Source organism: Salvelinus alpinus, chromosome 37, assembly GCF_045679555.1.
Source record: "Salvelinus alpinus chromosome 37, SLU_Salpinus.1, whole genome shotgun sequence".
NCBI classification, from domain to species: Eukaryota; Metazoa; Chordata; class Actinopteri; order Salmoniformes; family Salmonidae; genus Salvelinus; species Salvelinus alpinus.
In genome coordinates, this window is record NC_092122.1 from 15,673,644 (window position 1) to 15,696,340 (window position 22,697).

At 48.1% G+C, this 22,697-nt stretch overlaps 1 protein-coding gene across 9 annotated transcripts in view; it reads right to left on the reverse strand.

The window, feature by feature from the left end:
- LOC139566028 (membrane-associated guanylate kinase, WW and PDZ domain-containing protein 2-like) overlaps nt 1-22,697 on the reverse strand; it is a 268,774-nt gene that overhangs the window by 196,342 nt on the left and 49,735 nt on the right. The window contains exon 1 of one of the 9 annotated variants that reach the window (XM_071386860.1): nt 1,329-1,598. The exons of 7 other annotated variants lie outside the window; for them this stretch is intronic. The gene's annotated coding sequence lies outside the window, so the exon portion shown is untranslated. Of the gene's footprint in view, nt 1-1,295; nt 1,599-22,697 lie in introns of those variants that run through there. One more of the 9 variants, XM_071386861.1, reaches the window with a different exon arrangement.

The window sequence follows — 22,697 nt, forward strand, 5'->3', positions numbered from 1 at the left end:
AATACGTGATGAGGTGTCTGGGGGGTCTTTCTCTCCCCCTCCCTCCTCTTCCACTCCTCCCCTCATCACCATTATGAATGGGCTAAAGTTCGCCCACTCTAAATTTGCCTCCTCAGCAGGATGGAGGGAGGGAACGAGGGAGGGGTCGAAGGGGAAGGAGAGAGGGAGGCAACGGCAAAGCTCCAGGGGGAGAGAGAGAGAGAGAGAGAGAGAGAGAGAGAGGGCTGGAATGGACACAAGCCTCACCGATACTCCACATTTGTACTACTACCACTCACTGTGTCTGTCTGTCTGTCTGCCTGTCTCGCTCTGCCTGTCTGTCTGACCCCATATATTCCACTCTTGTACCATCACACAATCCCACCTACACCATATACAGTGTTGACATCCACACACTCCACACACATAGCCTGCAACCACAGGAGGTTTAGTGGCACCTTAATTGGGGAGGACAGGCTTGTGGTAATGGCTGGAGCGGAGTATTTCCATGTGTTTGATGCCATTCCGCCTGCTCCGTTCCAGATGTTACTGTGAGCCGTCCTCCCCTCAACAGCCTCCTGTGCCTACAATATCCTCTTGAAATATCCTCCATCTCAAGCCAACCAAGAGGGCACACGTCCTCAAACCAATGGAATTCCCACTGAAACAGGATGACTGAACAGACTCGTCATTTCCATTAATAATGCTAAGAGGGACCCAGAGAGAAATGTTCCCCTAACCTTCAGCAGACACTAAAAGACAGTGATTTGGCCCAATGCCTGGCAATGCTTAGGTCCTCTATCTCATCTTTCAGACCCCAAGGCAACGACATTCAAGCGTTCCGTCTGTTGGAGAGCATGCGCACTGACAGACACAACGCAATCTCAATGTGTCAGCCAGAGAGCGTTTTATAATGAGCGTCGAGAAGTCACACGAATTCATGAATAACCTACTTTTGAAGAACAAGTTTATCTGCCGACAACGTCGGAGGAATGTTTTATCTACTGCATTCTCCTTTCTCCCTCTCTCTCGCACCACAACAACATTGTACAAATGTATAGCCTAAACATGAATTTATAATCAAAGACTATGCCTGAATAGGGTCAGATATAAAATCCTGTTCTGCAGAGGAAACAAAACAACCCAACCAGCCAATTGACATCAGCATGAGAAAAGAAGCTATGCCATGTTAATCGACACAGTAAAAAACAGACTGATACATACATCATTCAACACACACACACACACACACACACACACACACACACACACACACACGATACCTCTTCTCCCCCCCCCCCCCCACACACACATACCTAAATTCACAGACGACACACAGTAAAATGCACCTCTTGCACGGCGGCTCTCACAGTTGAGTGTTATTGGCAGTCAGCTGTGTCAGTGTCCGTTCTCCACAGGTACGTATATCTCCACAAAGAGCCCAGCCAGCAGCAGCCTCTTCCAGGCTCACAGTCAGTACAGCAGTGAAGAAACCCCTCTCCTCCAGTCCCACTCACTGTGTCTATCTGTCTGATCCACACCACCTCTCCTGCTCATTTCATCCACGGATGGGAGAGGAAGGGGAGATGAGGCAGGAGAAAGAACGAGAGAGAGAGAGTGTGTGTGTGAGTGAGAGAGAGGAGGAGAGAGGGAAGGGGGGGTGCGTCAGTTGGGAGGCAACAAAGGGAGCAGGCTCCGGCGGTGTGGACCTATCACAATGAGATCCCTCTTTCCATTAGTCTGCGGGAAGTCCACTGGCTCCCCCTATCTGTGGCTGCCGGTAGCGCAGGGCAGAATATTTTTTTCCCTCATGCAATCCTGGGTGCTCTGTACTTTGACAGCCCAGTGAATAATAATGTCAGCCTTCTGCCCTCCTCCCAGAGCAGATGCCCCTCACTGGCACCACGTGACCCGCCTGTGACCCTGCGTCATTGCTCATGACACATGAAAAAAAAAAGCTGTCCGGCCCACAACATGGGCTAAATGTGATGGTGCCAACAGCTGTCATCTGATTGAATAAAAACAATATGAGCTGTGGCCAGTAATTACTGTGTATTTACACTGCGCTGTTGCATGATGGGACAAACAAGCAGAACACTGGTGTCAGCACTTTCTCTGAACTCTTGGCAGCTCTCTGCCTCATTTGTCCAATCTCCCTCTTTCTAACTCTCTCCCTCGTCCTATCCACCACTTTTTCACTCTCTTTCTCACTCTCACACAAACGCGCACTCACACACACACCAGATAAGGAAAATAATCTGGCACGTTCTTCAGTAGATAGACATGGAGGGCAGGTGGATTCACTTCCAACATTCACCTAACATTAAAACACAATTCCTTACTATGAGCAGCACACAGATTTGATCTTCTTTCAGTGTGATTCCTGATGGGAACTTGAACGGGGACAAGATACCAGGGCTGACCTTTGAGGACTGGAGAACTGTGTAAGGACCATTAAGGACTGAAGAGTCTGCATCCTATAAACTCCACCTCTACATGTTGGGCTGTTGAGTGTGTGACCTTCATATAACCCACTTCCAGGAGGAGGATGGTAAAGTAGGTCTTCAGTTAGGTGCACTACAATAGCAGGTGAGTGTCCTCTCTATGGCCCAGGGCTGGTGAGGGATGACACAGCCGTGTGTGTGTGTGTCATGTGCGTGCCGTGTGTGTGTGTGTGTGAGAGAGAGAGAGAGTGTGTGTGAGTGTCTGTGTGTGAATCAATGCAGTGTATGAGGAGGTCACTACAGCGTTCAGTCCTCTAGTGATGAGAACAGTGTGTGGTATCTCTCCAGTGGGATGTGGCCATTTCTCATCCCTCTCACTCTGGGCTATCATGACACGCCTGACAAGTGAGGAGGACGGGGGAATGGGCAGAAGAGAGGAGAAGGGGATGGACAGAGAGTGACAGTCAGTGCAGCAGTGGTACAGAGGTAACAGCAGCAGCAGCAGCAGTACTGAGGTAACACAGCAGCGGTACAGAGGTAACACAGCAGCAGCAGTACTGAGGTAACACAGCAGCAGTACTGAGGTAACAGCAGCAGCGGTACAGAGGTAGTACTGCTGCTGCTGTGTTGAGGTAACACAGCAGCAGCGGTACAGAGGTAACACAGCAGCAGTAGTACTGAGGTAACACAGCAGCAGCAGTACTGAGGTAACACAGCAGCAGCGGTACTGAGGTAACACAGCAGCAGCGGTACAGAGGTAACACAGCAGCAGCGGTACAGAGGTAACACAGCAGCAGCAGTACTGAGGTAACACAGCAGCAGCAGTACTGAGGTAACACAGCAGCAGCAGTACTGAGGTAACACAGCAGCAGTGGTACTGAGGTAACACAGCAGCAGAGGTACTGAGGTAACACAGCAGCAGAGGTACAGAGGTAACAGCAGCAGCGGTACTGAGGTAACACAGCAGCAGTAGCAGTGAGGTAACAGCAGCAGTGGTACTGAGGTAACAGCAGCAGCAGCAGCAGTACTGAGGTAACACAGCAGCGGTACAGAGGTAACACAGCAACAGCAGTACTGAGGTAACACAGCAGCAGTACTGAGGTAACAGCAGCAGCGGTACAGAGGTAACACAGCAGCAGCAGTACTGAGGTAACACAGCAGCAGCAGTACTGAGGTAACACAGCAGCAGCGGTACAGAGGTAACACAGCAGCAGTAGTACTGAGGTAACAGCAGCAGCGGTACAGAGGTAACACAGCAGCAGCAGTACTGAGGTAACACAGCAGCAGCGGTACTGAGGTAACACAGCAGCAGCGGTACAGAGGTAACACAGCAGCAGCAGTACTGAGGTAACACAGCAGCAGCAGTACTGAGGTAACACAGCAGCAGCAGTACTGAGGTAACACAGCAGCAGTGGTACTGAGGTAACACAGCAGCAGAGGTACTGAGGTAACACAGCAGCAGAGGTACAGAGGTAACAGCAGCAGCAGTACTGAGGTAACAGCAGCAGCGGTACTGAGGTAACACAGCAGCAGTAGCAGTGAGGTAACAGCAGCAGTGGTACTGAGGTAACACAGCAGCAGTAGCACTGAGGTAACAGCATCAGTAGTACTGAGGTAACACAGCAGCAGAGGTACGGAGGTAACAGCAGGAATAGTACTGAGGTAACATAGCAGCAGTAGCACTGAGGTAACACAGCAGCAGCAGTACTGAGGAAACACAGCAGCAGAGGTACTGAGGTAACAGCAGCAGCAGCGGTACTGAGGCAACAGCAGCAGCAGTGGTACTGAGGTAACAGCAGCAGCAGTGGTACTGAGGTAACAGCAGCAGCAGTGGTACTGAGGTAACAGCAGCAGCAGTAGTACTGAGGTAACAGCAGCAGCAATAGTGCTGAGGTAACACAGCAGCAGTAGTACTGAGGTAACAGCAGCAGCAGTGGTACTGAGGTAACAGCAGCAGCAGTGGTACAGAGGTAACAGCAGGAATAGTACTAAGGTAACACAGCAGCAGTAGCAGTGAGGTAACAGCAGCAGCAGTAGCACTGAGATAACAGCAGGAATAGTACTGAGGTAACACAGCAGCAGTAGCACTGAGATAACAGCAGGAATAGTACTGAGGTAACACAGCAGCAGTCGTACTGAGGTAACACAGCAGCAGCAGTACTGAGGTAACACAGCAGCAGTGGTACTGAGGAAACACAGCAGCAGCAGCAGTACTGAGGAAACACAGCAGCAGAGGTACTGAGGCAACAGCAGCAGCAGTGGTACTGAGGTAACAGCAGCAGCAGTAGTACTGAGGTAACAGCAGCAGCAGTAGTACTGAGGTAACAGCAGCAGCAGTAGTACTGAGGTAACAGCAGCAGCAGTAGTACTGAGGTAACAGCAGCAGCAATAGTGCTGAGGTAACACAGCAGCAGTAGTACTGAGGTAACAGCAGCAGCAGTGGTACTGAGGTAACAGCAGCAGCAGTGGTACTGAGGTAACAGCAGCAGCAGTGGTACTGAGGTAACAGCAGCAGCAGCGGTACTGAGGTAACAGCAGCGGCGGTACAGAGGTAACACAGCAGCAGCGGTACTGAGGTAACACAGCAGCAGCAGTACTGAGGTAACAGCAGCAGTGGTACTGAGGTAACACAGCAGCAGTAGCACTGAGGTAACAGCATCAGTAGTACTGAGGTAACACAGCAGCAGAGGTATGGAGGTAACAGCAGGAATAGTACTGAGGTAACATAGCAGCAGTAGCACTGAGGAAACACAGCAGCAGAGGTACTGAGGTAACAGCAGCAGCAGTGGTACTGAGGTAACAGCAGCAGCAGTGGTACTGAGGTAACAGCAGCAGCAGCGGTACAGAGGTAACAGCAGCAGCAGCGGCACTGAGGTAACACAGCAGCAGTGGTACTGAGGTAACAGCAGCAGCAGTGGTACTGAGGTAACAGCAGCAGTGGTACTGAGGTAACAGCAGCAGCAGCGGTACAGAGGTAACAGCAGCAGTGGTACTGAGGTAACAGCAGCAGCAGCGGTACAGAGGTAACAGCAGCAGCTGTACTGAGGTAACACAGCAGCAGTAGCACTGAGATAACAGCAGGAATAGTACTGAGGTAACACAGCAGCAGTCGTACTGAGGTAACACAGCAGCAGCAGTACTGAGGTAACACAGCAGCAGTGGTACTGAGGAAACACAGCAGCAGCAGCAGTACTGAGGAAACACAGCAGCAGAGGTACTGAGGTAACAGCAGCAGCAGCGGTACTGAGGCAACAGCAGCAGCAGTGGTACTGAGGTAACAGCAGCAGCAGTAGTACTGAGGTAACAGCAGCAGCAGTAGTACTGAGGTAACAGCAGCAGCAGTAGTACTGAGGTAACAGCAGCAGCAATAGTGCTGAGGTAACACAGCAGCAGTAGTACTGAGGTAACAGCAGCAGCAGTGGTACTGAGGTAACAGCAGCAGCAGTGGTACTGAGGTAACAGCAGCAGCAGTGGTACTGAGGTAACAGCAGCAGCAGCGGTACTGAGGTAACAGCAGCGGCGGTACAGAGGTAACACAGCAGCAGCGGTACTGAGGTAACACAGCAGCAGCAGTACTGAGGTAACACAGCAGCAGCAGTACTGAGATAACACAGCAGCAGCAGTACTGAGGTAACACAGCAGCAGCAGTACTGAGGTAACACAGCAGCAGTGGTACAGAGGTAACAGCAGCAGCAGCGGTACAGAGGTAACACAGCAGCAGTAGCAGTGAGGTAACAGCAGCAGTGGTACTGAGGTAACACAGCAGCAGAGGTACTGAGGTAACAGCAGCAGCGGCACTATGGTAACAGCAGCAGCGGTACTGAGGTAACAGCAGGAATAGTACTGAGGTAACACAGCAGCAGAGGTACAGAGGTAACAGCAGCAGCGGTACTGAGGTAACAGCAGGAATAGTACTGAGGTAACATAGCAGCAGTAGCACTGAGGTAACACAGCAGCAGTCGTACTGAGGTAACACAGCAGCAGCGGTACTGAGGTAACACAGCAGCAGTGGTACTGCGGAAACACAGCAGCAGCAGCAGTACTGAGGAAACACAGCAGCAGAGGTACTGAGGTAACAGCAGCAGCAGCGGTACTGAGGCAACAGCAGCAGCAGTAGTACTGAGGTAACAGCAGCAGCAGTAGTACTGAGGTAACAGCAGCAGCAGTAGTACTGAGGTAACAGCAGCAGCAGTAGTACTGAGGTAACAGCAGCAGCAGTAGTACTGAGGTAACAGCAGCAGCAGTAGTACTGAGGTAACAGCAGCAGCAATAGTGCTGAGGTAACACAGCAGCAGTAGTACTGAGGTAACAGCAGCAGCAGTGGTACTGAGGTAACAGCAGCAGCAGTGGTACTGAGGTAACAGCAGCAGCAGTGGTACTGAGGTAACAGCAGCAGCAGTGGTACTGAGGTAACAGCAGCAGTAGTACTGAGGTAACAGCAGCAGCAGTAGTACTGAGGTAACACAGCAGCAGTGGCACTGAGGTAATAGCAGCAGCAGTACTGAGGTAACACAGCAGCAGTAGTACTGAGGTAACAGCAGCAGCAGTAGTGCTGAGGTAACAGCAGCAGCAATAGTGCTGAGGTAACACAGCAGCAGTGGTACTGAGGTAACAGCAGCAGGAGTGGTACTGAGGTAACAGCAGCAGTAGTACTGAGGTAACAGCAGCAGCAGTAGTACTGAGGTAACACAGCAGCAGTGGCACTGAGGTAATAGCAGCAGCAGTACCTAGGTAACAGCAGCAGCAGTAGTACTGAGGTAACAGCAGCAGCAGTAGTACTGAGGTAACAGCAGCAGCAGTGGTACTGAGGTAACAGCAGCAGCAGTGGTACTGAGGTAACAGCAGCAGCAGTAGTACTGAGGTAACAGCAGCAGCAGTAGTACTGAGGTAACAGCAGCAGCAGTGGCACTGAGGTAATAGCAGCAGCAGTACTGAGGTAACAGCAGCAGCAGTGGTACTGAGGTAACAGCAGCAGCAGTGGTACTGAGGTAACAGCAGCAGCAGTGGTACTGAGGTAACAGCAGCAGTAGTACTGAGGTAACAGCAGCAGCAGTAGTACTGAGGTAACACAGCAGCAGTAGTACTGAGGCAGCAGTAGTACTGAGGTAACAGCAGCAGCAGTAGTGCTGAGGTAACAGCAGCAGCAATAGTGCTGAGGTAACACAGCAGCAGTGGTACTGAGGTAACAGCAGCAGCAATAGTGCTGAGGTAACACAGCAGCAGCGGTACTGAGGTAACAGCAGCAGTAGTACTGAGGTAACACAGCAGCAGTGGCACTGAGGTAATAGCAGCAGCAGTACTGAGGTAACAGCAGCAGCAGTACTGAGGTAACAGCAGCAGCAGTAGTACTGAGGTAACAGCAGCAGCAGTAGTACTGAGGTAACAGCAGCAGCAGTGGTACTGAGGTAACAGCAGCAGCAGCAGTACTGAGGTAACAGCAGAAGCAGTAGTACTGAGGTAACAGCAGCAGCAGTGGTACTGAGGTAACAGCGGCAGCAGTGGTACTGAGGTAACAGCAGCAGTAGTACTGAGGTAACAGCAGCAGCAGTAGTACTGAGGTAACACAGCAGCAGTGGCACTGAGGTAATAGCAGCAGCAGTACTGAGGTAACACAGCAGCAGTAGTACTGAGGTAACAGCAGCAGCAGTAGTGCTGAGGTAACAGCAGCAGCAATAGTGCTGAGGTAACACAGCAGCAGTGGTACTGAGGTAACAGCAGCAGGAGTGGTACTGAGGTAACAGCAGCAGTAGTACTGAGGTAACAGCAGCAGCAGTAGTACTGAGGTAACACAGCAGCAGTGGCACTAAGGTAATAGCAGCAGCAGTACTGAGGTAACAGCAGCAGGAGTGGTACTGAGGTAACAGCAGCAGGAGTGGCACTAAGGTAATAGCAGCAGTAGTACTGAGGTAACAGCAGCAGCAGTAGTACTGCGGTAACAGCAGCAGTAGTACTGAGGTAACAGCAGCAGTAGTACTGAGGTAACAGCAGCAGTGGTACTGAGGTAACAGCAGCAGCAGTACTGAGGTAATAGCAGCAGCAGCAGTAGTACTGAGGTAACAGCAGCGGTAGTACTGAGGTAACAGCAGCAGTAGTACTGAGGTAACAGCAACAGTAGTACTGAGGTAACAGCAGCAGTAGTACTGAGGTAACAGCAGCAGTAGTACTGAGGTAACAGCAGCAGCAGTAGTACTGAGGTAACAGCAGCAGCAGTACTGAGGTAACACAGCAGCAGTGGCACTGAGGTAATAGCAGCAGCAGTACTGAGGTAACAGCAGCAGCAGTAGTACTGAGGTAACAGCAGCAGCAGTAGTACTGAGGTAACAACAGCAGCAGTGGTACTGAGGTAACAGCAGCAGCAGCAGTACTGAGGTAACAGCAGAAGCAGTAGTACTGAGGTAACAGCAGCAGCAGTGGTACTGAGGTAACAGCGGCAGCAGTGGTACTGAGGTAACAGCAGCAGTAGTACTGAGGTAACAGCAGCAGCAGTAGTACTGAGGTAACACAGCAGCAGTGGCACTGAGGTAATAGCAGCAGCAGTACTGAGGTAACACAGCAGCAGTAGTACTGAGGTAACAGCAGCAGCAGTAGTGCTGAGGTAACAGCAGCAGCAATAGTGCTGAGGTAACACAGCAGCAGTGGTACTGAGGTAACAGCAGCAGGAGTGGTACTGAGGTAACAGCAGCAGTAGTACTGAGGTAACAGCAGCAGCAGTAGTACTGAGGTAACACAGCAGCAGTGGCACTAAGGTAATAGCAGCAGCAGTACTGAGGTAACAGCAGCAGGAGTGGTACTGAGGTAACAGCAGCAGGAGTGGCACTAAGGTAATAGCAGCAGTAGTACTGAGGTAACAGCAGCAGCAGTAGTACTGAGGTAACAGCAGCAGCAGTAGTACTGAGGTAACAGCAGCAGCAATAGTGCTGAGGTAACAGCAGTAGCAGTAGTACTGAGGTAACAGCAGTAGCAGTAGTACTGAGGTAACAGCAGTAGCAGTAGTACTGAGGTAACAGCAGCAGCAGTAGTACTGAGGTAACAGCAGCAGTAGTACTGAGGTAACAGCAGCAGTAGTACTGCGGTAACAGCAGCAGTAGTACTGAGGTAACAGCAGCAGTAGTACTGAGGTAACAGCAGCAGTAGTACTGAGGTAACAGCAGCAGTGGTACTGAGGTAACAGCAGCAGCAGTACTGAGGTAATAGCAGCAGCAGCAGTAGTACTGAGGTAACAGCAGCGGTAGTACTGAGGTAACAGCAGCAGTAGTACTGAGGTAACAGCAACAGTAGTACTGAGGTAACAGCAGCAGTAGTACTGAGGTAACAGCAGCAGTAGTACTGAGGTAACAGCAGCAGTAGTACTGAGGTAACAGCAGCAGTAGTACTGAGGTAACAGCAGCAGTAGTACTGAGGTAACAGCAGCAGTAGTACTGAGGTAACAGCAGCAGTAGTACTGAGGTAACAGCAGCAGCAGTAGTACTGAGGTAACAGCAGCAGCAGTAGTACTGAGGTAACAGCAGCAGCAGTACTGAGGTAACAGCAGCAGCAGTACTGAGGTAACAGCAGCAGCAGTAGTACTGAGGTAACAGCAGCAGCAGTAGTACTGTAGCAGAGGGACAACCTGGACTTAGACAATTGCATGCAAATAAACATGCTGAAGCAAAGGCAGACACACACTGTCCACAGTATCAGAGAAATACAGAACATGCATGAACATTACAATATGTGCAAGGTAACCTGTAGGCATATCTACATACATCACAAAATGTCTCTTAAGTGTGACCTTGACAGAAACCACTCAGGCTATTTTCTCTGTAGGCTATCTAGAGGCAGTAGTGTTTTAGACTCAGATAGAAAAGGTCACCAGCCGCCTTCAGTGGACCAAACGCCTCTAGAAAACAATCTGTGGGAAACGACTGTTCTCCTTCCACAGCAGAGTAAAGTATGGAGTCTGAGCCTGCGGTAAGCAGGTGTCATGGAAGCCCCTGGAGAAGGAACAGGCTGTGGAGCCTAAAAGTGAGGAGGGAGACAGCTGTTCCCCTCTGGGAGTTGTGAGCTCAGAGAGGTGCCTCGTATGCTACATCATTTAGACTAGCCTAGCGTTTCCAGCCTGAGAGGTACCTTTTTACCACGGCTAGCGTAGCCTATCCTAGCGCTGACTATATACCAGCTTGTTGTGTTCAGCTCAGGTGAAACCACCCAATAGTCCTCCAAATAGCTCTGACTGAATCCTGCAGAGATCACTGCGGGCACCTTTTCATCCTGGCATCTAAATTCATTAAATGTAATGCTGAACACAACGGCCATAAAAAGTCATGGTGAATAACAGATACAGGTTTCTATAGAGAGCCTTGATGAGGCAGTACTTCTCTTAAAATCACTGGGAAATGAACAAATTACAATCTCTCTCTCTCTCTCATTCACACACGTGCGCACAAACACATGCATTCATACACACACAGCAGAAGAAATGTGGGTCTACACATTGGTGCATAGATAATTTGCAAGGCTTGTCAGTGAGACGTGAGAAGACTACCATAAAGATGTCAGTGCCATGTGCCAAGCACCCTGCTCCTCACACAGCCTGAACAGCTTCTGTTCTCAACAACACCATTCAGTCTGCTGTCAATGTGTATGATGCACTGGATATCGCCCCACACACCCCAGGGCAGCAAGAACCCACACACACTGTGCAGTATAATGACTGCTCTTTGTGTGTGTGTGTGTGTGTGTGTGTGTGTGTGTGTGTGTGTGTGTGTGTGTGTGTGTGTGTGTGTGTGTGTGTGTGTGTGTGTGTGTGTGTGTGTGTGTGTGTAATAAAGAGAGGGGTGTTAGCAGACAGCTGTTTAAATAATTAGCCTGTAATTAGAGGGCTGCGGTCGTCTGAAACCACAGCAGTTCCACCAGGCACACTCATTTAGCTGTCTAAAGAGCGCACTGTCAACAACATGACATCAACACTTTATGTGGGTTGATACCAGTGGCGATTTTAACATGTACATCTTGGTTGGGAAACCCCCCCAAAATGTGTTTTGATGAATGCCAGCAAAGCCACTACACAACACAACACTAAACAATACATTCATTGCACTATAATGGTGGCAAACTGTGCCCACAAACTGTTAGGGCCTATATAGAGTCCCAACAGCAGTTCCAACACCTTACCACTGCTACACCTGGCTTTCAGCGGAGCCAGCCTCATTTACTGCCTTTTAAAAAAACATAGCTGATATGGCTGACTTGCTTAAACAAATGTGGTTTCTACTGACAATTGTGATGTACAAACAATAGCATAAGCGTATGACGAGTCATTTAGATTAAGACATTAATGAGCGAGCTAGAACGGACGTAGTCAATATAACTATTTGTTCAGCACTTTTGAAATGTACAGCGAAAGAATTCAGAACATGGGCCGTTCTTACAGTATTCTCCCTGTACACCAAGTCAGAACCGTAGGATAAGGGGGCATATAAGCAGACAATGAAAGCTCTTACAATTTCCGATGATGACATTTCTCTAAAACAAGCTATAGACTACATGTGCATCACCAAGTCAGAACAGTAGGCTAAATTATGAGGGGAAAAGACACCAAATTATTAGGGTGAGGCACATGGGCTACTAACAGCTTACTACACAACATACATTTAGTTTTACTTTCTTAGTTACAGTATACATATGTCCTTGGCATATTAAATAATTTATGCAGCAGCATACTTTGTCATCAAACTTTGTCTGGATTTAAGATGCTTTCAAAACAACTGAGAACTCGGAAATAAACAAGGTCGAGTCATGACGTCAATGATCTTCAGGTAGGAGCTCTAGAGTTCCCGAGTTCCCGACTTGGAATTCTGAATTGGATGACCGTTCAATTTTTTTTTCAGAGTTCCCAGTTGTCTTGAACTCACTGAAGTCTAAGATTTCCTAGTTCAGAGTTTCCAGTTGTTTTGAACGCATCAGAAGTCATGCTGGATTGACAGCATGGCCAATGTTGAATGTTTATCCTTCTAAGCTTAAACCCAGACTTGGACCACACACCCACTCCACTTGCTTTGCAATGCCTGCAGTTAGCCACTGAATCCTTCCAAACCACTCATTTTTGAATTTCCAACTTGTTGTGTAATGTTTATGTCCAATGGCCGATGAGCACCGATACGTTTTATCTATAATTTCTCTTCATAAGGTTTGAAAAGGATTTGCCAGTAGATTGTCGACTTGATTCATGATGATGACTGCTAGCTTCCTAGCTAAGATTTTGAAAGTATGATGTTGACATCATACTTTCAGTCAAATTAAAGCTACGGTAGATATAACGTGATTTGACGTCATTTATCTGTCACCAATGACCTTGAGCCTTCATGGATGGGCACTTCTAATGTAACTCTATGGCAGCACCCAAGGGGCTTGAATTTTCGAGCTCTCCCCGTAGATTTTGCGGTGACGTAGTGTCCCCATGAGTGACAGAACACTGAGCCAATCACGGCGCAACTAGAGAAAATTACCAACCCCTACACTCTGTAAGAAAGCACTGAGCTAGGCTGAAACACCTGCATTTTGAAGCTGCCTTACTCAAGAAAGAAAAAAAGAGACCATGTTAGTATGCGGCGTAATAACTCAATTACAATTGTTTTTACATTGTTTGCAAACTGATATGTGACACATATTAATGCCAAAATAACATGCAAAACGGGGACACGATTCAGACCCCTTGACTTTTACCACATTTTGTCACTTTACAGCCTTATTCTAAAATCTAAAATCAAAGCGAAAACAGGTTTTGCAAAATTATATAATGTATAAAATAAAGAAAACTGATATACCTTATTTACATAAGTATTCAGACCCTTTGCTATGAGACTCGAAATTGAGCTCATGTGCATCCTGTTTTCATTGATCATCGTTGAGATGTTTCTACAACTTGATTGGAGTCCATCTGTGGTAAATTCAATTGATTGGACATGATTTGGAAAGGCACACACCTGTCTATATAAGGAACAGGGCTCCGGGCAGCCGAGCGGAAATGGAGGAAAACTCGCCTCCCTGCGGACCTGGCATCCTTTCACTCCCTCCTCTCTACATTCTCCTCTTCTGTCTCTGCTGCTAAAGCCAATTTCTACCACTCTAAATTCCAAGCATCTGCCTCTAACCCTAGGAAGCTCTTTGCCACCTTCTCCTCCCTCCTGAATCCTCCTCCCCCTCCTCCCCCCTCCTCCCTCTCTGCTGATGACTTCGTCAACCATTTTGAAAAGAAGGTCGACGACATCCGATCCTCGTTTGCTAAGTCAAACGACACCGCTGGTTCTGCTCACACTGCCCTACCCTGTGCTTTGTCCTCTTTCTTCCCTCTCTCTCCAGATGAAATCTCGCGTCTTGTGACGGCCGGCCGCCCAACAACCTGCCCGCTTGACCCTATCCCCTCCTCTCTTCTCCAGACCATTTCCGGAGACCTTCTCCCTTACCTCACCTCGCTCATCAACTCATCCTTGACCGCTGGCTACGTCCCTTCCGTCTTCAAGAGAGCGAGAGTTGCACCCCTTCTGAAAAAACCTACACTCGATCCCTCCGATGTCAACAACTACAGACCAGTATCCCTTCTTTCTTTTCTCTCCAAAATTCTTGAACGTGCCGTCCTTGGCCAGCTCTCCTGCTATCTCTCTCAGAATGACCTTCTTGATCCAAATCAGTCAGGTTTCAAGACTAGTCATTCAACTGAGACTGCTCTTCTCTGTGTCACGGAGGCGCTCTGCACTGCTAAAGCTAACTCTCTCTCCTCTGCTCTCATCCTTCTAGACCTATCGGCTGCCTTTGATACTGTGAACCATCAGATCCTCCTCTCCACCCTCTCCGAGCTGGGCATCTCCGGCGCGGCCCACGCTTGGATTGCGTCCTACCTGACAGGTCGCTCCTACCAGGTGGCGTGGCGAGAATCTGTCTCCGCACCACGTGCTCTCACCACTGGTGTCCCCCAGGGCTCTGTTCTAGGCCCTCTCCTATTCTCGCTATACACCAAGTCACTTGGCTCTGTCATATCCTCACATGGTCTCTCCTATCATTGCTATGCAGACGACACACAATTAATCTTCTCCTTTCCCCCCTCTGATAACCAGGTGGTGAATCGCATCTCTGCATGTCTGGCAGACATATCAGTGTGGATGACGGATCACCACCTCAAGCTGAACCTCGGCAAGACGGAGCTGCTCTTCCTCCCGGGGAAGGACTGCCCGTTCCATGATCTCGCCATCACGGTTGACAACTCCATTGTGTCCTCCTCCCAGAGTGCTAAGAACCTTGGCGTGATCCTGGACAACACCCTGTCGTTCTCAACTAACATCAAGGCGGTGACCCGTTCCTGTAGGTTCATGCTCTACAACATTCGCAGAGTACGACCCTGCCTCACGCAGGAAGCGGCGCAGGTCCTAATCCAGGCACTTGTCATCTCCCGTCTGGATTACTGCAACTCGCTGTTGGCTGGGCTCCCTGCCTGTGCCATTAAACCCCTACAACTCATCCAGAACGCCGCAGCCCGTCTGGTGTTCAACTTTCCCAAGTTCTCTCACGTCACCCCGCTCCTCCGCTCTCTCCACTGGCTTCCAGTTGAAGCTCGCATCCGCTACAAGACCATGGTGCTTGCCTACGGAGCTGTGAGGGGAACGGCACCTCCGTACCTTCAGGCTCTGATCAGGCCCTACACCCAAACAAGGGCACTGCGTTCATCCACCTCTGGCCTGCTCGCCTCCCTACCTCTGAGGAAGTACAGTTCCCGCTCAGCCCAGTCAAAACTGTTCGCTGCTCTGGCACCCCAATGGTGGAACAAACTCCCTCACGACGCCAGGTCAGCGGAGTCAATCACCACCTTCCGGAGAAACCTGAAACCCCACCTCTTTAAGGAATACCTAGGATAGGATAAAGTAATCCTTCTAACCCCCCCCCCCTTAAAAGAGTTAGATGCACTATTGTAAAGTGGTTGTTCCACTGGATATCATAAGGTGAATGCACCAATTTGTAAGTCGCTCTGGATAAGAGCGTCTGCTAAATGACTTAAATGTAATGTAAATGTCCCACAGTTGACAATGCATGTCAGAGCAAAAACCAAGCCATGAGGTCGAAGGAATTGTCCGTAGAGCTCCAAAACAGGATTGTGTTGAGGCACAGATCTGAGGAAGGGTACCAAAACATTTCTGCAGCATTGAAGCTCCCCAAGAACATAGTGGCCTGCGCCATTCTTAAATGGAAGAAGTTTGGAACCACCGAGACTCTTCCTAGAGCTGGCTGCCCAGCCAAACTGAGCAATCAGGGGAGAAGTGCCTTGATCAGGGAAGTGACCAAGAACCTGATGGTCACTCTGACAGAGCTCCAGAGTTCTTCCGTGGAGATGGGAGAACCTTCCAGAAGGACAACCATCTCTGCATCACTCCACCAATCAGGCCTTTTTGGTAGAGTGGCCATACGAAAGCCACTCCTCAATAAAAGGCACATGACAGTCCCCTTGGAGTTCGCCAAAAGGTACCTAAAGGACTCAGACCATGAGAAACAAGATTCTCTGATCTGATGAAACCAAGATTGAACTCTTTGGCCTGAATGCCAAACGTCACGTCTGGAGGAAACCTGGCACCATCCCTACGTTGAAGCATGGTGATGGCAGCATCATGCTGTGGGGATGTTTTTCAGCGGCAGGGACTGGGAGACTAGACAGGGTCGAGGGAAAGATGAATGGAGCAAAGTACAGAGAGATCATTGATGAACATCTGCTCCAGAGCGCTCAGGACCTCAGACTGAGGTGAAGATTCACCTTCCAACAGGACAACGGCCCTAAACACAGCCAAGACAACACAGGAGTGGCTTCAGGACAAGTCTTTGAATGTCCTTGAGTGGCCCAGCCAGAGCCCGGACTTGAACTTGATTGAACATCTCTGGAGAGACCTGAAAATAGCTGTGCAGTGACGCTCCCCATCCAATCTGATAGAGCTTGAGAGGATCTACAGAGAAGAATGTGAGAAACTCCCCAATTACCAGTGTGCCGAGCTTGTAGCGTTATACCCAAGAAGACTCAAGGCTGTAATCACTGCCAATGATGCTTCAACAAAGTACTGTGTAAATGTGATATCTCAGTTTTTCTTTTTATTACATTTACAAAAATAAAAAAAATAAAAACTGTTTTTGCTTTGTGATTATGGGGTATTGTGTATAGATTGACGAGGAAAAAAATATATTTAATCAATTTATGAGTAAGGCTGTAACGTAACAAAAAGTTGGAAAAGTCAAGAGGTACTTTTCGAATGAATACTTTCCGAATGCACTGTGTGTATATATATATATATACATTCACACAGTATATATATATATTCACACAGTGAATTCAGAAAGTATTCAGAACCCTTGACTTTTAGACTTAAATATACCATTTAGGCTACATTCAGTGGCAGTACTGCTGATGTGATTCGTTAGATTCGTACATCCCTTTACATCTACCTGTTTCTCCACCTCTCTTTCCCTCTACCTGTTTCTCCACCTCTCTTTCCCTCTACCTGTTTCTCCACCTCTCTTTCCCTCTACCTGTTTCTCCACCTCTCTTTCCCTCTACCTGTTTCTCCACCTCTCTTTCCCTCTACCTGTTTCTCCACCTCTCTTTCCCTCTACCTGTTTCTCCACCTCTCTTTCCCTCTACCTGTTTCTCCACCTCTCTTTCCCTCTACCTGTTTCTCCACCTCTCTTTCCCTCTACCTGTTTCTCCACCTCTCTTTCCCTCTACCTGTTTCTCCACCTCTCTTTCCCTCTACCTGTTTCTCCACCTCTTTCTCTCTACCTGTTTCTCCACCTCTCCTTCTCTCTACCTGTTTCTCCACCTCTCCTTCTCTCTACCTGCTTCTCCACCTCTCCTTCTCTCTACCTGTTTCTCCAACTCTCCTTCTCTCTACCTGTTTCTCCACCTCGCCTTCTCTCTACCTGTTTCTCCATCTTTCTTTCTCTCTACCTGTTTCTCCAACTATCTTTCTCTCTACCTGTTTCTCCATCCGTTTCTCCATCTCTCTACCTATTTCTCCATCTCTCTGTTACACATGTTTTATCTCTCACTCACATGCAGATACACAATGAGGCATGGACGTACGTACGTACGTACACACACACAGACACACACACACACACACACACAATTTCTCTCACGTTCACTCTCAAACACACAATCTATCCCTCTCTCTCTCTTCCTCTCTCTCTTTTGTTAACCGTACTCCCACAGGTGACTGTTCTGTCGTGCCTGCTGGTTACACCGTGCTGACCGACTTCGCTAGCAGAAATTGCCATAGAAATTGGCCTCTCCGATGCATTTGTCTCCCGGCAGGGAGGCCCCACTTTAGGTGTTGGAACAAGACAGGTTCCGTGCTGATAGTGCTGCTGGAGCAGGAAATGGAATGTGTCCGTCATAAAGCCGGCTGGGCTGTTGGAACGGAATGGCCCCACTGTTCGTCTGCGTACGCCTGCTACCTTCCACTGTGCCTCGGCGCACACCGGCGACACGGCAATTGGCGATAGATTTATTATCCGACCACTGTATCAAAAGTAGCACGTCAAACGTATGATTGGGCTCTACTGGAGTGGCAGGAATACAGATGGGTGTTTATGGGTAAAGCTGTTGATGTCTTGGTAGCCCCTATACATGTGAAATGGACATGAGGAGCAAAGAGTGAAACTACCACTGGTAGCCCTCCAAGCTCTCTGCCAAGGAAGCCAAGCTACAAGAAGAATGTAAATAAATAAATCACAGGCCAACCTCAGTTGAGAAACCCCTTTCTCCCCTCTCTGTGTCTCTCTGCCTCTCTCCATTCTGAACAGGGTTAAATAAAGAGCAACAATGTATTATCCACAAATCTATCTGTCTATATTTCTGTATTCATTGGGAGCTTCAACAGATCAAAGGGGCTGTGTAAGGATCTGTGTGTGTAAAACCATTGGTGAGATGCGAGAGCAGGGCTACCTGTCTTGAAAGAGATCGGCAGACAGCAGACGGGCCTATCAAAGAGCTGCTACCTCACACAATACATGTCATGCACCAGGCGTTCATCTCATCTGATATTAGGGGAGAGGCGGGGGAGACGGGGAAGGGAGAGGAAGCAGGTATTGTATGGGTAGCTCTAGATTTTGATTTATTAGGATCCCCTATTAGCCAATGGGGACAGCTAGTCTTACTGAGGTCTGACACGTAACGAAAAAGACATACAGACAAAAGACTTTACAATTTACAGTACATTTAAAAACATGAACATGTAGTGTGTGTGTGCATCTATCAATTCCACATACATGTCAGTAGAGTGGAAGGGGGAGACATAAGAGAGTATGAAACAGTTTTACCACTTGTTGGGATGGGAGCAGTCAATTCACACTATGAATAGGTTGTGGCAGGTAGCCTAGCGGTTAACAGCATTGGGCCGGTAACTAAAAAGGTTGCTGGTTCAAATCCCTGAGCCGGCAAGGTGGAAAAATCTGATTGTTCTGCACTTGAGCAAGGCCACCAACAACAACTGCGCTGTGGACGTTGATTAAGGCAGCCCTCTGCACCTCTCTGATTCAGAAGGGTTGGGTTAAATGCAGTCAGTTGTGCAACTAACTCGGTATCCCCTCCCCAGTGGCTTGCTCAACAGAATAACTTCACTGGTTAGCCGAATGTTATGAAGAAAAGCCTCTTTTACTTTTGTGTTTGACACAAAAAGCCCATCTTTATTTCTGGTGTACACATCATCAGAATACACAGACACATGTAGAAATGGGGTATTGGCTATATGCTTCAGGAAAGGCATACAGTTGAAGTCGGAAGTTTACATACACTTAGGTTGGAGTCATTAAAACATGTTTTTCAGCCACTCCACAAATTTCTTGTTAACAAACTATAGGTTTGGCAAGTCAGTTAGGACATCTACTTTGTGCATGACACAAGTAATTTTTCCAACAATTGTTTACAGACTGATTATTTCACTTATAATTACCTGTATCACAATTCCAGTGGGTCAGAAGTTTACATACACTAAGTTGACTGTGCCTTCATGGCTTTAGAAGCTTCTGATAGCCTAATTGACATCATTTGAGTCAATTGGAGGTGTACCTGTGGATGTATTTCAAGGCCTACCTTCAAACTCAGTGCCTCTTTGCTTGACATCATGGGAAAATCAAAAGAAATCAGCCAAGACCTCAGAAAACAAATTGTAGACCTCCACAAGTCTGGTTCATCCTTGGGAGCAATTTCCAAACTCCTGAAGGTACCATGTTCATCTGTACAAACAATAGTTTGCAAGTATAAACACCATGCAACCATGCAGCTGTCATACCGCTCAGGAAGGAGACACACTTTGGTGCGAAAAGTGAAAATCAATCCCAGAACAACAGCAAAGGACCTTGTGAGGATGCTGAAGGAAACAGGTACAAAAGTATCTATATCCACAGTAAAACGAGTCCAATATCGAATTAACCTGAAAGGCCGCTCAGCAAGGAAGAAGCCACTGCTCCAAAACCGCCATAAAAAAAGCCAGACTACGGTTTGCAACTGCACAAGGGGACAAAGATCATACTTTTTGGAGAAATGTCCTCTGGTCTGATGAAACTAAAATATAACTTTTTGGCCATAATGACCATCGTTATGTTTGGAGGAAAAAGGGGGAGGCTTGCAAGCCGAAGAACACCATCCCAACCGTGAAGCACGGGGGTGGCAGCATCATGTTCTGGGGGTGCTTTGCTGCAGGAGGGACTGGTGCACTTCACAAAATAGATGGCATCATGAGGAAAGAAATTGTGGATATATTGAAGCAACATCTCAAGACATCAGTCACGAAGCTAAAGCTTGGACGCAAATGGGTCTTCCAAATGGACAATGACCCCAAGCATACTTCCAAAGTTGTGGCAAAATGGCTTAAGGACATCAAAGTCAAGGTATTGGAGTGGCCATCACAAAGCCCTGACCTCAATCCTATAGAAAATGTGTGGGCAGAACTGAAAAAGCATGTACGAGCAAGGAGGCCTACAAACCTGCCTCAGTTACACCAGCTCTGTCAGGAGGAATGGGCCAAAATTCATCCAACTTATTGTGGGAAGCTTGTGGAAGGCTACCCGAAACGTTTGACCCAAGTTAAACAATTTAAAGGCAATGCTACCAAATACTAATTGAGTGTATGTTAACTTCTGACCCACTGGGAATGTGATGAAATAAATAAAAGCTGAATTTTACAAGGATTAAATGTCAGGAATTGTGAAAAACTGAGTTGAAATGTATTTGACTAAGGTGTATGTAAACCTCCGACTTCAACTGTATTTAGACGGTTATACTGAGAACAGACAATAACTCTGTGACAATCACCCAGTTTCCCTGACAACAAAATAGCTTCCATCCCACAATGAAGGTGTAGCCCGTCTTATACAGAGAGAGAGAGAGCTACAGTTGTGAGCCATTCTCGCAGGCTTCAACACCCGAAAAATTGCATGGACTGTTGAAACTCGAAAACTTGAAACCCTTTCATCCATTCTGACTTTACATGTAATGCCTTAGGGTTAAAGACATCATGAAAGAAGAATGTGTGGTTTACTTAAAGAGAGAACTAACTGCGTGAGAGTGGGGCAAAACAATCTACATTCACCACAAAGTGAGACACGATAAGTAAGACACCGTAGCTCACATATAGGCTATATGGTTGATTCCCTGAGATTGCCTAACAAACAGAAATGGCCTTATTGATTGGCGTGTCACAGATGCTGAGCTAACCACAACCCCCAGGTCTAATGACTGTCGTGGTACTGTGGTGTGGGTGGAATGCCACTGGAGGTCATCTGAACAGCCGTGATGTCACTAAATGGTCTGCAGCCAAGTCTGGTCTGCATGGGAATCCATAAAGCCATGTGACCTAACCATGAAATACTCTGTCTCTTAGCCTAGGGGCCAGTGTTTTTCCAGATCTGGGGCTTTATGTGCTGTATCAAGCGTTCCAGAGTAGGAGTGCTGATCTGGGATCAGAATCAGATCCCCCCTTCTCCATGTAATTTATTGTGAGCTAAAAGGCCAAAGTGATCCGAAATCAGTAATCCAGCTTTGAGACGCTACATGTGGTCAGAAGTTGGAAAAGTGTTGCACTACTCAACATGTGCTGAGGCTGAGCAGCAGTGGTTGGACCACCCGGTGGAGTGGTAGTGTTGTCAACACAGCATGGGTCTGGCTTTAGTTCTGACATGGTTTACCATAGGCCCGGCTGTGCTTTAGCCCCCGCTCCTCTCTATAAACAGAGATGAAAAACTTTACTAACTGACAGTCTGCACAAAATAGAATGGAGGGATGGAGGGAGAGTGATGGCATGGCCAGAGAAGAGCTCACACTTGATACATTTCTCTGCCTGAGAGAAGATGAAGAAGAGGGGGAGGAAGAGGAGGTGGATGGAGAGGAGGGGATGGATCAATAGTTTACTTCTTAATTGACCTTTCATTAAGAGGTTGGTTCTAGGCTCAGTAATCACAGACGTCCCGTGATGGAGCCATTTAGGGATATCGAGCTGCTAAAATCTATACAGGCTCAGAGTGGAGCAGCACAGCCCAGACCCCCCTCTGATGAACACTGTTACAGCTACACACAAGACTACACAGCTCATCCCCACCACTGATTACCACAGGATTTACGAGCCTTGCCTGCCCTCCCGCTTGGGTTCCTGCACTGCTAACAGGCACACACACACGCAACAAACAAACACTTCAATACAAACACAGGCTAAAATGTACACACAGACACACACATGCTTGTGCATCCAACTACCCCCTACACACATTCACAACCACAAACGCACAACACTAAGAGGCAATCCAATACAATTACAACATAATAAACACAAGTGCACATATTCAAACGAGAAGTCAAACAACCAAACATTTGAGTGTGTGCTAAGCCAACTCTGACCTGGGCTGCCATTGTGGCTCTAATGATGCAGCCTGAGCTTGGTTCCTCACGGGTCGCCCTAGGGCTCCATGCTGGACTATGGAGTGAAGGTGTCACCAGGGTGATGAATGGGCTCAGTGTTGTGCGCTTGTGACAGCAGGATACAGGAAGCCAGGCCTCATTGATATTAATGGCTGACTTCACCTGGAGGCTGGGGACAGCTAATGGCTGCCGCTGGTCTGCTCCTGATGCCTGTCACTGATACAGCGAGTGCTCTTATTACAGCGAGTGCTCTTATTACAGCGAGTGCTCTTATTACAGCGAGTGCTCTTATTACAGCGAGTGCTCTTATTACTGCGAGTGCTCTTATTACAGCGAGTGCTCTTATTACAGCG